Raw genomic sequence first — 15,937 nt, forward strand, 5'->3', positions numbered from 1 at the left:
CAGCCCTACAGTGTCCCCTGTGCCTGCTGACAAAGGGAGCTTTATCCCCAGAGTGTTGCCTCCTCCCATGCCTCCCTCGTGACCGTGGGCCTGGGTTCCCTAGCGGCAGCGGCTGGATCTTCTCAGCCTTGCGTGGAATTTCAAGGGCTTCCTACAGATTGCACCTACACCCTCATTGAAGCCCCCAGGAAGCCCTGAAACATTTGGTGCTGAGCGTTGGAAAACTTTCCATTCTTTGGAAGAGAGGTCCATACAGAAATCTCAGGCTGGCACGTACACATGACTCACAGAGGCTGAGCTTAGGAGAGATGTGTGGGACGCTCTGTTGGGGGGCAGATGGGTTAAGTGCCACCCTAAGATTAGATTCTCCAAGGGACACGTGGGGGAAAGGCACCCTGGTCGCATGACACTAATGCCCACAGGACACACACAAAAGTGTCCCATTCTTTTATGCTGCAATTTTCAACGTGCTCTTATATACGTGAGGTCGTGGGCTCTCACGCCTGAGCACGCACCAAAACCACCTGGAGGCTTTGTGAAAACAGACGGCTGGCCCCACGTCCAGCGCTGCTTCAGGAGGTCTAGGCGAGGGCCTGAGAACTTGCATTTCTAGCAGATGCTGCTGATGCAGCCAGCTTGAGGACCACTGAGTGACATAAGCTTCTGAGAGCCAGTTTGTTGTTTCTGGGAAAGGGTGGCACAGACAGGAAATGAGGTGCTATGGAAAAAGCCCGGGCTTTGGAGACAGGTGGATCTTAATTAGACTTTTGGCTAGCTAGCTTGCTAACTGTGTGACCTTGGGGAAATTGCTTGACTTTGCTGAGCCAGTGATTGACTATAACCCAACGTCACCAAGCATCGCACATAGTAGGTGCTCAGTGAATTTTTGTGCAGTGGCTTTCTTTGTCTGCAAAGTAGGTATGATATATTTACCAGATTCATGTCAGGACTGTGTGTGATGACTTTTTTTTTTCCTTTTTACTACATTTTTATATAATTTGAGATGAGGTCTCACTATGCTGCCTAGGCTGATCTTGAACCCCTGGCTCAAGTGATCCTTCTGCCTCAGCCTCCCCAGTAGCTGGGATTATAGGCGTGTGTTGCGACTCCCAGCATGTGATGCGGTTTATGGAAAGCTCCTAGCGGTGTGCCAGGCACATTGCAGACGCTGAGTCATGTTTATTACCTTTCTGCTCTCCTTGTTCAAAGAAGGCAGGGGCAGTTGGGGTGCACCGAGGAATCTCACTGTGGTTCTGTGGGTCTGCGCTGGCTTTGCCTCCTGGGCGCTGCTGGCCAGCCCAGCAGATGGTGGACCTTGTTCTGAGGCTGAACTTCTCAGCACTGGCAGCCCCCCTTTTTGGACAAAGCCTTTTCACGTGGAGCTGTCAGATGGCTCGGGTCGGGAGCCTTCGAGCAAATCCATGCCAGGTGGGACACATTTGTCCTGAGTCACCTGTCCAGAGCAGGTGGTGAATGCTGTGTCCGACTCAACTATCGGAGCCTGGGATCGGACTCAAAGGCTGGCCTCCGTTTGAGAACGGAGCATCCATTTCTCAATCCTTGCCGGCTCTGACCCAGGCCTGGGCCACAGGCTGCCTGGGGATGAGTGGTGCTGCAGTCCCTGCTGGGCAGCTGGAGAGAGGAGCGAGGGAGGTGGCAGCCCCGGGGGACGGTGTATAGGAGGTAGGTGGGCACCCGGTGAGTGAATGTCTGTCAGGTAGCTGCTCTGTCCAGATTGCCGTTACCGGAGGCAGGAGGCTGGCCTTTCTGACCTGAATGGGGAGGGTCTTGGTTGCTAGGACGTAACTTCGTATTTGGAACTGGTGCTGGGGTTAGAACAAGAGCAGAAGCCAGAATTGTGTTGGTAGGAATCTCTGTGTCACCACGTCACACGATCAGGTACAGGAGGAAGCAGCTTCAGAAGGTGGGCAGAGGGATGTCGCTTGCCCTAGCTCCAGTGCGGGGAGAATTTGGTCCTGAGATTTCTGACTTATCAGCCTAATCTCATCCTTGGTACTGGGGTGTGGAAGGAGGCAGAGGAAAGGAGGGCAGCAGGAGAGAGAAAGGCCACAGGCACCTGAAGGAGGCTGCTCTGCTGCCTGGCCAGACTCCTTTTCTCCAAAGTGGGCACGGCGGGTGGGCACCTCTGCAGACTGACCATGGGAAGAGTGTTCACCGCACTTGCTTTTGATAAGGGTCGAGTGACTAATTCCCGCATTGGTAGGTGCCAGGATTGGTGTTTTTTTTTTTTTTTTTTTTTTTGGTCCGTAGCAGTTTGCTTTCCGTAGCTGGAGAATGAGGTAACAGCACAAGAATAGAGGTTCCCTGGGGAATACAGGGAAGTATCCGCTGCTCCTGCCCTTGCCAGGTGAAATTGTCCCACTTCAGGCTGAGCGGCACAAAGGCGACCCCTTTGTCCCAAGAGGCCAGTTCAAGCTCCCACCAGGTTTCTGGAAGCAGCCTAGGAGCTGCCGTCTCTCTGGCTCCCCTTCCTGTTTCTCCAGTTTTCCCTGGAAGGAGAAGACTATTCAGCCTTTTCCCTCCTCTCTGTTCTCCTTTTCTGCCCTGAAGTTAAGTGATGGTTAACATTTATGAGCCAGTAGAGGGCACCTCCCCTGCTGCAGACATGACGTGGGCATGAGCCGTCAGGTGGGTTAGACCCTCGAAGCCCCTGCTATTCATTTATTCAATCCCCAGGGAGTCTGATTGACAATACTTAGTACCCCAACCATTTCCTGGCCACTCTTCAGGGCCCAGGCACCACGCTAAAATATTCACATGCATCATTTCATTTAAACCTTACAACAACCTGGGGCTTAGGGAGTATATCCCCAAACCAAGAAGTGAAGAGGCTTGGACAGGACCGCTCACCTAGACATTCCCAGGACCCGAACCCAGCCTGTCTGACTCCAAAAATCCATGCTCTTACTGACTTTGTGGCATGCCTCAACAAATACTTACATTTCCTAAACACAAAGACGGTCCTATATCTATAGGGTTAAAAAAAAATCTCCATTGGATGCGATTAACTATAGAATTGTTATTTTCTAATTCTTTGTACTCATGGAAACCTTTTTAGAACTGAAATCTACCATGAAAACTCATATACAGAGAGTTAAGACAATATTATTTTGGCAGAAGGCAGGCCAGGAGCTTAAGACCTGCCCTTTTGTCAACCCTCTCCCCATTTCTGGTTCCCAGCAGTGGTCCAGGGGTGTAGGAGTGAGAGGGAGGGAGATACACTTTGAATTGAAATCTGCTGGCTGGGTGTGGTGGCTCATGCCTGTAATCCCAGCACTTTGGGAGGCCAAGGCGTGTGGATCACCTGAGGTCAGGAGTTCGAGACCAGCCTGGCCAACATGGTGAAACCCCATCTCTACTAAAAATACAAAAAATTAGCCGTGCATGGTGGTGCATGCCTATAATCCCAGCTACTCTGGAGACTGAGGCAGGAGAATCGCTTGAACCCAGGAGGCAGAGGTTGTGGTGAGCCAAGATCATGCCACTGCACTCCAGCCTGGGCGACAGAGCAAGACTCCATCTCAAAGAGAGAGAGAGAGAGAGAAATCTGCTTACCCGTAGGAGAAGATCCTTGTTTCTTAAGGGGCTTGTTGGTTCTATTAATTGGCTTGAATTGGCTATTCATTTCTTTCCTCTCTGCTCACACTCCAGGCTCCACTGCCCTTTAGAGATTTTTCTCTGATCCAAATACAGAAGGGTCTCTTTACCTCAAAACGCTCATTCAGCTTTCAAACCTTATCTCACGAGTTAGCTCTTGATGAGGCCATTTGTAAAGTCACTTCGGAGGGGGGGGCACTTTATTTAAACCTTTCTTATGAAGCTTCCCACGCTAGGAATATTGTCCAATCACACATCTGTCCTCTCCAGTAGGCTGTAAAGGACCATGTCTTCATCTTTTATGTCCTAAGTGCCTGGGACACAGCAAATCTCAGAAAATGTTTCTTGTATAAATAAATGAACATCAACAATAACAGCTTTAACAATAGCAATACAGGTTGAGTGTCTTTTATGCAAAATGTTTGGAACCAGGAGTGTTTTGGGTTTTGAATTTTTACAGATTTTGCAGTATTTGCATTATATGCTTAGCCTCGGTTCGGCATCTCTAATCTGAAAACCCAACATCCAAAATGCTCCAGTGAGCATCCCCTTTGAGTGTCACGTCGGTGCTTAAAGATTGTCAAATTTGGGGGCATTTTGGAGGCCAGATTTTTGAATTGGGGAACTCAACTTCTCATACCTTAAATTTGTATTGTGCAGGCCAGGCACGGTGGCTCCCGCCTATAATCCCTGCACTTTGGGAGGCCTAGGCAGGTGGATCACTTGAGATCAGGAGTTTTTGATCAGCCCGGCCAATATGGTGAAACACCGTTTCTACTAAAAATACAAAAATTAGCTGTGGGTGGTGGTGCATGCCTGTAATCCCAGCTACTCAGGAGGCTGAGGCGGGAGAATCGCTTGAATCTGGGAGGTGGAGGTTGCAGCGAGCCGAGATCACACCGTTGCACCTCAGCCTGGGTGACAGAGGAAGACTCCCTCTCAAAAAATAAAAAATAGAAAAACGTGTGCATTTGAGTTGGTAATACATTTTCATATACGGTATGTTTTGCTGCTAAAAAGCAATTCATTGTGAATAGCAACATGCTCATATCCATGGGGAGAAAGCAGGCATTGGGGCAAAATAAACAGTTCCAAGAGCTTGGAGTTCTGGTTAGCTGGGAAGACAGCTTGAAATCGGGAATTTACTTCAACTGAAATAAGGACAGATCCATGTCAGTCTTATAAACAAGGCAGGGTTGCTCAGGGTATGCCAGAAATACTGAGAAGTCTCAGTACCGAAGAGTACCGAGCTGAGGGGTGCTGGGCACTGCAGGTGGCTGCGCAGGACGACGCGGATGGAAGGGCGGAGCCCATCAGGAGGTAGGCGCCGTGCCTGCCAATCTGGAGGTGCTGGAGGAGAGGTTTGCTTTGGGTGGGAGCAACTGGTAGTGCCGCACGGCGCCCCCGATGCGGGGGACCACCCAGCGTGGAGATCTCCACGGTCTTGCCCCTGGCTTAGTCTTGGCATGTACAGCTGGGACGAAAACGCTCCTCCGGTGGACAGTTACAATGGCTGGGACACGGCTGCCTTGCTCAGCCCACAGGAGGTGGTCCCCTACGCAGATCCCTTCCAGAGGTCTAAGGCTCCCCTGATAGCTTGGATGCTGGGGAATGGCGCACCCTCCCTGCTGCTCACTGCATCCCTCACCTGGCAAAGCAAAGCCACAAGAAATCTAAGCCCTTTCTGCAGTCTGGCATGGGAATGTGTGAAAGATTCCAACGAGAAATTTCAGAACTCATCCCGGCTCCCGAATCTGAGTAAACACAGACCTCTTGAGTGGGGCTGAGCAAACACGGCAAAATCAATGTACATATGAAAAGATTCAGCGGCTCAAAGATGGGAGCTAAATGAGGAATCAAAGCAAATATCCCATATGGAATTGCTATAAGACATCAGAGAAAACCTTAAAGTAGTGGTTTTCAAGCATGAAAACCGCTAATGGATTGAAAATCAATTTACTGGGTTGAAACCAACTTCTTTTCTCCAAAACAAAAAAAGAATAGCATATATCAGATTGCATCAGGTTCTTAGGCATATTTTGTATTATCTTTTTTATACTATAGATATATTATCTTTATTATACTGTAGTAAAGATGTTTCATGAAACTTTTTAGTTATATGTATGTATTTATATATACATATACATCTTATGGGTGTTTATGTAATCCACGGACTATGATGTAAAATGTAAATTCTTACTGTAAGTCAATATTTTTTTAATTTTTAAAATTCTTTAAAAATTGTTTTTATTTATTTGTCTATTTATTTTTTGAAACAGGGTCTCACTCTGTTGCCCAGGCTGGAGTGCAGTGGTGCAATCCTGGCTCACTGCAGTCCTGGCTCCCTGGGCTCAGGTGATTCTCCCACTTCAGCCTCCCTAGTAGCTAGGACTACAGGCGCATGCCATCACACCTGGATAATTTTTATATTTTTATTGGAGATGGGGTTTTGCCATGTTGGCCAGGCTGAAACTCCTGAGCTGGAGCGATTTGCCTGCCTCAACCTCCCAAAGTGCTGCAGTTAAAGTTGTGAGCCAGCATGCCTCGCCTGGGTCATTATTTTAAAAGTTTCATAAATAGTCCTGTAGAACATTGGGTGGCGTTTGGGATGGTGAAAATGTGTCAGGAGAATATCGTAACTGAAATATTCCTGATCTTCTCTTTCAAAAAGATGGCCTTCTCCCCATTATCTAAGGCAAGGATTTCAGGCCTGAGTCAGCTATGAGCTGATCTCTCTTTTTTTCTGTACTTCCTCATAAATAGGTTAAGAGAGACTCGAGCAATGGTGAGGGTCAGAGAAGGTGGGCAGGTGGCCCAGTCTTACGCACCTTCTCTCTCTTCCTTCCTTCTCTTCATACTCCAAGGATGGTTGTAGCCAACTCCAGCCAAACTGCAGATGCCAGAGAACCTTGCAGCAGTGGCTGAGAACGTAGGATAACTGCCACATTTACTGAAGCAATGGCTAGGCAATGCATCCATCCCCTGCACTGAGCTAATTGTCAGAAGCAGTAAACGAGAGAGAGAGAGAGAGAGAGAGAGAGAGAGAGAGAGAGAGAGAGTGTGTGTGTGTGTGTGTGTGTGTGTGTGGTGAAAAGAAATATATCTAAAAATAATCTTAAAGGAGATGATATATAATTATTTCTTACCAAAACCCAAGCCAAAACAATCACACACACACACACCCACACCCACACCCACCCACACCCACACCCACACCCACACCCACAGAGAAGTAAATGATAGCAGTTGGACCAGCAAAACGTGAAAAATTCTTTCAGGCCAAAGACTCTGTAATGCTCTATAGCTGTTATTTTGCATTTCTCTGAATCTCCTCTCAGTTCTATTTAGAGATCACTGGATGTCAATTTAATGGCCCTGCCCTTAGTTCCCCAGGAAGATCTTAGTTGTTCATCCACAAACAGCTTTTCCGGCTGCTTTCCTAATCTAGTTCTTCTGGTGGGCGGATCATATTCTGGGTTTCTTTAAGTTTGTGTTTTTTTGTTTTTTTGTTTTTTTTTCCTCTTTTTCTTTTAGGTTGTAGTTAAGTGGTGTATACAAATTTATTACCAATTTATTATATTGCCATTTTGTATTTTAATCTTTACTATTAAATTTTGCTTTTGGTAAAAATGCTGTAATTAGTAAAATGTAATCAGTTTTTGCCCATTCTTTGCTCTTCAGTAGAAACTTGTTGAGTATTCTTTCTGACTTATTCTAACATCACACACACATGTACATGCACACACACACACACACACACGCACACTTTTATTTTCTGCTTCTGACAATTAGCTCAGTGCAGGGGATGCATTGCCTAGCCATTGCTTCAGTAAATGTGGCAGGTATCCTATGCTCTCAGCCACTGCTGCAAGGCTCTCTAGCATCTGCAGTTTGGCTGGAGTTGGCTACAACCAAATGATAAAAATAATCTGAGGCTAGGCATGGTGGTTCATGCTTGCACTACCAGCACTTTGGGAGGCCAAGGTGAGTGGATCATTTGAGGTCAGAAGTTCGAGACCAGCCTGGCAAACATGATGAAAACCCCGTCTGTACTAAAAACACAAAAATTAGCCAGGCGAGATGGCACACGCCTGTAATCCCAGAAATGCCATTACTGTGTATATACCCAAAGAAAAGCAGGTCATTATGCCAAACAAAAAACAAAAACAAAAAAACCTCATGCACTTGTATGTTCATTGCAGCACTATGCATATGTTAGCAGGCTAATTTTTGGTGATGCAGCTTGGGCTTTGATCCAGTAGGTGGCGTGGAAGAGTAATGACCAACAGCTAGGGTACTAGCCAGTCACACTACTCTTGTTTCCTCGTGTTGGCAGGTGTGCTCTGCAGTGGTGGATGGAGACAAATGGCTCCTTCACCAGGTCTGCTCACGAGCCTTGGGGGAGACCTTTTTGATTACTGGTTATGAGCCCGTGTTTCTTTCATTGGTGTCCTGGGATGCAGGGCCCCTCTGGGAAAGGCTGTCACAGGAAGATGTGCTGCACCCTTTCTGGACCGATCCTGTGGAGGGAGCCATATCTTGTTCCCACCCTGACCCCGGAACCCATGTGTCTCACCCCTTGCCATTCTCTGAGGGTGGGGGATCCTCACTCACTCGAGGGCCAAACACAGATCTTGACTTTGTATTCCCGAGCTGCTGTACTGTTAGCCCCGGGGCTCCAGGACATCCCATGTCTCACAGTTGGATTCTGGCTGCACTGGGGATCTGATGTGCCCCAGATCACTAGGAAAGTACTCAGGTAGAGCAGTGTACTCAGGCTGGGCTGAGGAAGCTGTGCTGTGCACCTGCTCCTGCAGGGTGGCTAGGCATGGGCCCTGGGAAGGACTAGCGTGTAGGAAGGCTTGCAGAACAGATGTGCATCATTCCCAGGGAAGCCAGCCCTGCTCTCTCCTGGCTGGAAGGTCAGCTGGGGCTAGTGCCTCCAGAGGGGAATAGAGAGTCCTGGGGGATGACCATCTATGGCTGCTCTCTGCTGGAGACGTCCAGTGCACAAAAACTCCTCAGATCCATGCTGTCTGAAGGCCTGTCTTTGCCTGTGCCCTGGGAAGATCCCCCTCTAGCTCCCATGTCCTTGTGTGATGCAGGGTCCCCTGTAGCTAGAATCCCAGAGGCTGACAGCAAGAGTGAGGCATCCTTCAGTCCCCTCACTCAGCCCTTTCCCCGGAGCTGTTTGGGCCGTGAACTAGCCCTAGCATTTGGGTACCCCTGCAGGGTTCCCAGCTTCCTCCCTCTTCAGCCTCAGCTTCAGCATCATCTCATCTCTCTATACATCCTTGGCTTTTTCTCTTTGAAGAGCTGCCCAAATGATGGTGGATTACTTGGTAGTTTGATTTCTCTCTCACTGGGAACAACACTTCCTGGCTGCATGTAGTTGGCCATCTTGTTTCCCCCTCCGGGTGTCTTTGAAGAACATACAGCCTCCATCCAGCTGGGCCGGGACTGACTGTCGCAGCAGCAAAGCAGCAATGATGAGGCTGCCTACTGAGCGTTCGTGAGGACCTTCTATGAGAAGAACCCAAAGCCGCTCACATCCCTGGCCCTGGATAAGTCTGCTGTGCCTCGCAGCGCAGGCACCTCTCCTTACGGCCTTGCAGTTGAGCTCTTCCAGGCCCCCTCCTCTCCCCTGTGTGCTAAGTAGATTTCTTCAAAGTCAGGCTCGGAAAATTGTTGGCGTGGGATTGACACCTAGATCTGCTTAGGCTGTAAAGCTGCAGCATGTAGCCACTGCGTGATATACTACCATTTCTAAATAGAATGAATTTGAGGAAACTAAATATTCAATTCTTGAAGATAGAAAAAAATAACAAAAGCAAGAAGGAAACGCGTAACTAAAGCAGAGATAAGTTTGCTGGAAATCAAACCCCAAACGCAGGTGTGTTCGCTGCTTCTGATGAAAGGGCTAATAGAGCAGCTAACCCTCAGTGAAGAGAAAGCAAGGCAGAAAGAAGGGGAGGCCGACAGAAATGCACGTTTAAAAACAATTAAAATAGACCAATAACCAAGGAAAGTATGGAAAAAGTTTCAAAGAACTACCTAAAGGGATGCCAGGACCAAAAAGTTTTACGGAAAAAATATTTCAAGCTTTTAGAACTAGATGTACTTTCAACTCTGAAACTATTTCAGAAAGTCAAAAGAAATGTCCAGCTTCTCATTGCTCTTTTTATAAAACCTAAGACAACCCAAATGAGATGGCAGACCATTCCTATTTGTGAATATAGATATAAAAATCCTAAATAAAATGCTAGCAAACTAAATCCAGTTATCTATTAAAAGAGAGGCACAATGATCTAATGGGACTTAAAACAGTAACAAAATACAGGTAGCTCAATTGTAGGAAAGGCATGAGTATATTTCTTCATTTTGACAAATCAGAAGAGGAAAGATACCTGATCGTGCCGAAGAGCTAAGAAAACATTTAATAAACAACCACCCATTCTTGGTGAAAACGCTTTCAGAGTTACCATTAGTAACTTTGAAAGTTTCTTTTTATCCTTGATATGATAAAAAGAATTATGTCTCAATATATTGGTCAATATTCTACATACCAGAAAACACTATAGGAATTTCCATTAATGTCTGGAAGGAGAAATGAAAATTCTGTATTGTCATCATTATTTACTAAGGTTCTAGAAACTTTAGTCAGTAAAATTAGAAAACAAAATGAAATAAGTGACACAAATATTTGTAAATGAAGCAAGTTTGTTAATATTCAGAGGTTACGTGATGGGAAATTCAAAATAAGCTACTGAATATTTGTTAGAATTAATATGAGATTGGCATATTTGCAAGTTATGAAATAAATATACAAAAGTCATAACTTATGTATATATAAAGACTGACCAATTAGAAAATATATTTTACGGCCGGGCGCGGTGGCTCAAGCCTGTAATCCCAGCACTTTGGGAGGCCGAGGCGGGTGGATCACGAGGTCAAGAGATCGAGACCATCCTGGTCAACATGGTGAAACCCCGTCTCTACTAATACAAAAAATTAGCTGGGCATGGTGGCGCGTGCCTGTAATCCCAGCTACTCAGGAGGCTGAGGCAGGAGAATTGCCTGAACCCAGGAGGCGGAGGTTGCGGTGAGCCGAGATCGCGCCATTGCACTCCAGCCTGAGTAACGAGCGAAACTCCGTCTCAAAAAAAAAAAAAAAAAAAAAAAAAAAGAAAATATATTTTACAAACGATACAATTCAAAATAGCAAAACAAATGTTCAGGAAAAATATAATTAAAAATATTTGAGCCCAAATAAAGAAAAGTATAAAATGTTATTGAAAGTCTGAAAAGAAAATTTGAATGAATATAAAAACAAAACAACAATTACAAAAAATGTCCCTGGGTGGGAAGACTTTCTCCCCAAATTCATCTATAAATGCAAACCAATTCCAATCAAAATTTCAACCAGACATTTTAGAACCTGAGAAAATTTTTTCACAACTACTAGCTGACAAAAATTAAGTATAAATTTCTATGTTATTCCTGCAAATAGAAAATCTTTATTTTTCTCATCATAATTGTGACATGATCATTGTAGAAAGAAATCGAGTGTAGGAAATTACGCAGAAAGGAAAGGCTCCTTGTAAATATCGTCCCATGGAATCCCATTAAAGATACTCTTTTCTTTTTTTCCCAAGACAGGGTCTCACCGTCGCCTAGGCTGGAGTGCAGTGCTGTGATTTTGGCTCACTGCAGCCTCTGCCTAGCAGGCTCAAGCAGTCTCTCCATCTCAGCCTCCCGAGTAGCTGGGACCACAGGTGCATGCCACCATGCTGTGCCTTCCCAAAAAACCATTGATAGTTTGAGTTTATTCATGCAAGTAAGTTTTTTTGTAAATAAAACTCAACTGTAGCTATTTTATGGTTTTTCAGCTTTACAATATATTGCAGATCTCTTTCCATATCTATGTATATATATCTATTTCATTCTTGTGATTGGCTGCATGGTATTCCATCATACAAATGTATCATAATATATTTAATAAAATCTCCCATTCATATACATTTAGGTTTTTTTCTCCTCTTTTACTGTTTCTTTGAGTAAACATTTTTTTTTTAGTCCATACTATGTGCAAGGCAATAAGCTAAGTACCTCTCAGAATTATTTTATTTAGCCTTCATGGTTGTTAGCATTGTTACCTCTAAGCCATAAAAGTGTTAAATACTCCCCGTCTCTACTAAAAATACAAAAATATACTGGATGTGGTGGCGTGCGCCTGTAGTCCCAGCTATTCAGGAGGCTGAGGCAGGAGAATTGCTTGAACCTGGGAGGCGGAGGTTGCAGTGAGCCAAGATCACGCCGCTGCACTCCAGCCTGGTGCCTGGAGACAGAATGAGACTCTGTATATATTAAAAAAAAAAAAAAAAGTGTCAAATACTTTGCATAAGTTGTTCAGATACTACGCAGCAGATCTGGCATACAGAGCAAGGTCAATTTCAGAGCCTAAGCCTTTAAGCAGTGTATTTATAATCCTGCTTGTCCATCCTCCCAGTGATTAACAATGACTAATTAACAACGCAGTGTGGACATCCCTCTGTGTAGCTTTGTGCAGTTGACCTCTCATTTCACTCTGCAACGGCACTGACTGAGTGCATCCTAAGTGTGAAGTCCTGCTCTGGGCACTGGGATTTCACGAGCAATGAGCTTTAGCCAGTCTCTCAAGAACAATGATGGCTGGATATGTCCTTATTTATCTGCATGGAAATGCCTTTGTTTGTCTAGCTCCTTCTTGAGATGGATTATAGAGCGTGCCCTTATCGTCTTGGAGGTAATATATGCCGAGAGGGAAATCCCTGTCCTGACTTATCCTGTGCCCCAGGGGCCTGGGTTTTGTTGAGGCCATCCTGATGACCTACTCATGCCTGTGCACTGATGGTTAGGATCTCCTTCCAGGATGCTGAAAGTGCAGTGGCCCCTGTGAGGGGCTTCTCTGGGATCTTTCTTTATTTTATTTTATTTATTTATTTATTTATTTATTTTTATTTTACTTTAGGTGTATACTACATCCAGCATTTCTCCCATGTTATCCCCCCCACCTTCCCCACCCTCCCCAACCCCCACTGTCCCTCCCGTACACCCCACAACTGCCCGCAGTGTGTGATGCCCCTCTCCCTGAGTCCACATGTTCTCATTGTTCAACACCCATCTATGAGTGAGAACATGCAGTGTTTGGTTTTCTGTTCTTGTGTCAGTTTGCCGAGAATGTTGGCTTCCAGATTAATCCAAGTCCCTACAAAGGACACGAACTCATCCTTTTTTATGGCTGCATAGTATTCCATGGTGTATATGTACCACATTTTCTTTGTCCAGTCTATCATTGATGGGCAGTTGGGTTGGTTCCAGGTCTTTTCTATTGTACACAGGGCTGCAATGAACATACGTGTGCATATGTCTTTATAGTAGAACGATTTATAGTTCTTTGGGTATATACCCAGTAATGGGATTGCTGGCTCAAATAGACATTTCTGAGGAGCAGCATTGAGAATCTTCCTTGATGGCTCTTGGCTTGTCTTCTGCTCTGAGGTCAGCCCACTGTGGCTCCTTGTCACTCTGGTGTCAGTCGGTTTCCTGGAGTCCAGCATTCTGTGGTCCTAGTTGAGATGGTTTCCTTGAGAACACTTCACATGGTGTTGGTGCAGGAAAAGTCTGTTGGAAGGGGTCTCTGAAACAGCCATCTGCCATTCATTCATTGAACATGCAAATGCCCTTCTTTGTGTCAACCCTCATCAAAGCTTTGGGGACAAAAAATGAACGAGACTTTATCTGTCTCTCCTCTCCAGCTGGTAACAGTATAGAGGAAGAAAGATGACAGGTATAAAACTAACTTCAACACAACTTGCTTAAATTACCAGTTGGGAAACTGAGGTCCAGAGACACCATGTTTCCTAGTCTTCTGTGCAATGTATAGAGACATACACAGAACTACTCCCAGCTGCAGGTCCCATGGAATCCTATTAAAGATACTCTTTTTTTTTCCAAGACAGGGTCTCACTGTCGCTTGGGCTGGAGTATAGTGCTGTGATTTCGGCTCACCGCAGTCTCTGCCTAGCAGGCTCAAGCAGTCTCTCCATCTCAGCCTCCCGAGTAACTGGGACCACAGGTGCACGCAACCACACTGGCCAATTTTTTTGTATTTTTGGTAGAGATGGGGTTTTACCGGGTTGCCCAGGCTGGCCTTGAACTTCTGAGCTCAGGCAATCCACCCACCTTGTCATCCCAAAGCACTGGGATTACAGGCGTGAGCCACTGCACCCTGCCTAAGATATTCTTTTAGAAAGAGAAAGAACCATACATGACATCATTTCTTATCATGGAGTCATTCTTTAATTGGAAAGAAAACAAAAATTACCCCTTGGGCTAGAGTGACCAAACTTTAAAAATTGCCTTTAATAAAGGACGCTGTTGGAGAATTCAGCAATTGGAAACACATTTTACCAGCTAGTTCCCCTTGCTCCGTGTGGTTATTTACCCTCCCAAAGATCTCCAGTGAGTTTAATGTATTTTATCCAGATGGAAATACCGTGGCCTTTCCTCCAGTGGGTTAGCTTTGCCTAGCACAAAAACAGGCACATAACCGTTTCTCAGCAAGTGCTTGCTGAATGAAAAAAAAACGAAAAGGAAGGCAGGAAGTAGGAAGGGAGGGACAGACTAACTGATCCTGCTTCACAGCACTTATTCTGAAAGGTTTTTGAACTTCTTGAAAGGGGAAGAACTATCCATTTCTTTGCAATTCAGCTCTCTCCTTTTAGCTCTGCGCTTTCTAAGTAAACGTCAGCTCTGCCATGATAAAAACACATGCACGTAACTGTGATGATGAGTCTGCCCTGTCCCTCTTTTTGGCCCGATGTCCTTACCTAAGATGTGATGGGGAGACCCCTTCCAGATCTGGTATTCAGTGGAAGATATAACTAAAGAGCAAATACCCTAGCAGAGTTGGGGTGGCGTGGGGAAGCCTCCAGGGAGTTGGAGAGCAGTTTTCTGGGGAGTTGCAGAATGTCTCGGTTTTTCTGCTGGGAAGTGAAGCCGTGTTAGAAACCTTCATTGTGCTCCCCCATAATCCTCTGGAGAAGACCCACAAGGCTGCGTCTTGTGGAGGGTCCACCAGAGGCAGAGAAAATCTGGCAAGAGTTTGACAAGTTGTCACAGAGCCTGGGGAAAAATAAGGGAAAGCTCATTAGTTCCAACCTTTCGAAGGCAGCTGGGCTGGAGGAACGGCACGGGCTTGTCCCCAAGCTCTGCTGACATTTGCTTCCATTAGGGAGCAATAGCTGGTTCCAATGTCCCGAGCTCAATTACTGAAGCTAAGCTGAACCATGTAGTCACATGGTTATTCTTCTGCCAATGGATCCGACACTGTGTTTTCAATTATTCTCTCTTCTCTCTCTCCCTTCCTCTCTCTCGGTGCCAGGCCTGGAGGGAAGGCAGACTTCCCACAGAAGTTCACTTCTGGCTTCTCCACTCCAGCTCTTTTGCAATTGTTCTCTTCTTTTTTTCCTTCTTCTTTAAAAAAAAAAAAAATGAAACATTTTCTATAATGACAAGGCTCATTTTGAAAACCGTCTTCGCTCTTAACCAAAGGGTTAATGCCTTGCCCCTGGTGCATTGCCAACTCCCATCCCATGGCCCCTGCCATCCCACATGAGAGCCTAGGTCATGAGAGTGGGGAGTCTCTTGGGAATAGCTTATTTTTTCAAAGCTGCCAGTACTCATCAGACACTCGTGCAAATGGTGCATTGGGATTAGTTTCCACCCAGGAATTCGATCCCTCTGTTCTTCTAAATACTACACGCAGCCAACTATTCCACCACTGAGTGAAGCACTCAGCCTTGCACCTAGTCCCAAAGGTCCTCAATTTTTTTTTGTCCTGGAAAATGCCTAGTGAGTGACTTCGCTATTACTGGGACAATTATTATACATTGGGAGAGGATATGGAAGAAACAGGGAATTGGGTTTGCATTCCGAGAACCCATGCAGACTGTGGCAATTCTTGGTGGGACAAGAATTCAAGAGGCTGTTATGCCAGAGCTTGGCACTAGGGGATGGAGGGGGCAGCGCTGAGGCCTTGAGTAGGTATGACTGGCTTCCCTTCTGGCTTGGGGTGGGATAAGAGAGTTTCAAAAACCCTCTTGGCCCTTGGATGTCATTGTTTTCCATGCTTTATGTCAGCAACAGCACAGAGAAGAACCATTATTCCAGGAGGGTTTTTTTTTGTTTTTTAAAGCAAAAAGATGAGTCTATTGGTTGGCATAACTACATAGGTTGATGTGGTTTCAGGCACAGCTGGATCTAGACGCTCATATGA

At 45.7% G+C, this 15,937-nt stretch overlaps 2 protein-coding genes across 4 annotated transcripts in view; both read left to right on the forward strand.

Annotated features, from left to right (window-relative positions):
- The window catches only part of CFAP161 (cilia and flagella associated protein 161), a 79,995-nt gene that overhangs the window by 60,913 nt on the left and 3,145 nt on the right, over window positions 1–15,937 (forward strand). The window lies entirely within an intron of this gene.
- IL16 (interleukin 16) overlaps window positions 1–15,937 on the forward strand; it is a 114,835-nt gene that overhangs the window by 12,433 nt on the left and 86,465 nt on the right. Inside the window, exon 1 of one of the 3 annotated variants that reach the window (XM_012466941.3) lies at window positions 1,433–1,683. The exons of the other annotated variants lie outside the window; for them this stretch is intronic. The gene's annotated coding sequence lies outside the window, so the exon portion shown is untranslated. Of the gene's footprint in view, window positions 1–1,432; window positions 1,684–15,937 lie in introns of those variants that run through there. 3 annotated transcript variants of the gene reach the window in all.

This window comes from Aotus nancymaae, unplaced genomic scaffold (assembly GCF_030222135.1).
Source record: "Aotus nancymaae isolate 86718 unplaced genomic scaffold, 86718_ANA_hifiasm-v0.15.2.pri h1tg000064l_0, whole genome shotgun sequence".
NCBI classification, from domain to species: Eukaryota; Metazoa; Chordata; class Mammalia; order Primates; family Aotidae; genus Aotus; species Aotus nancymaae.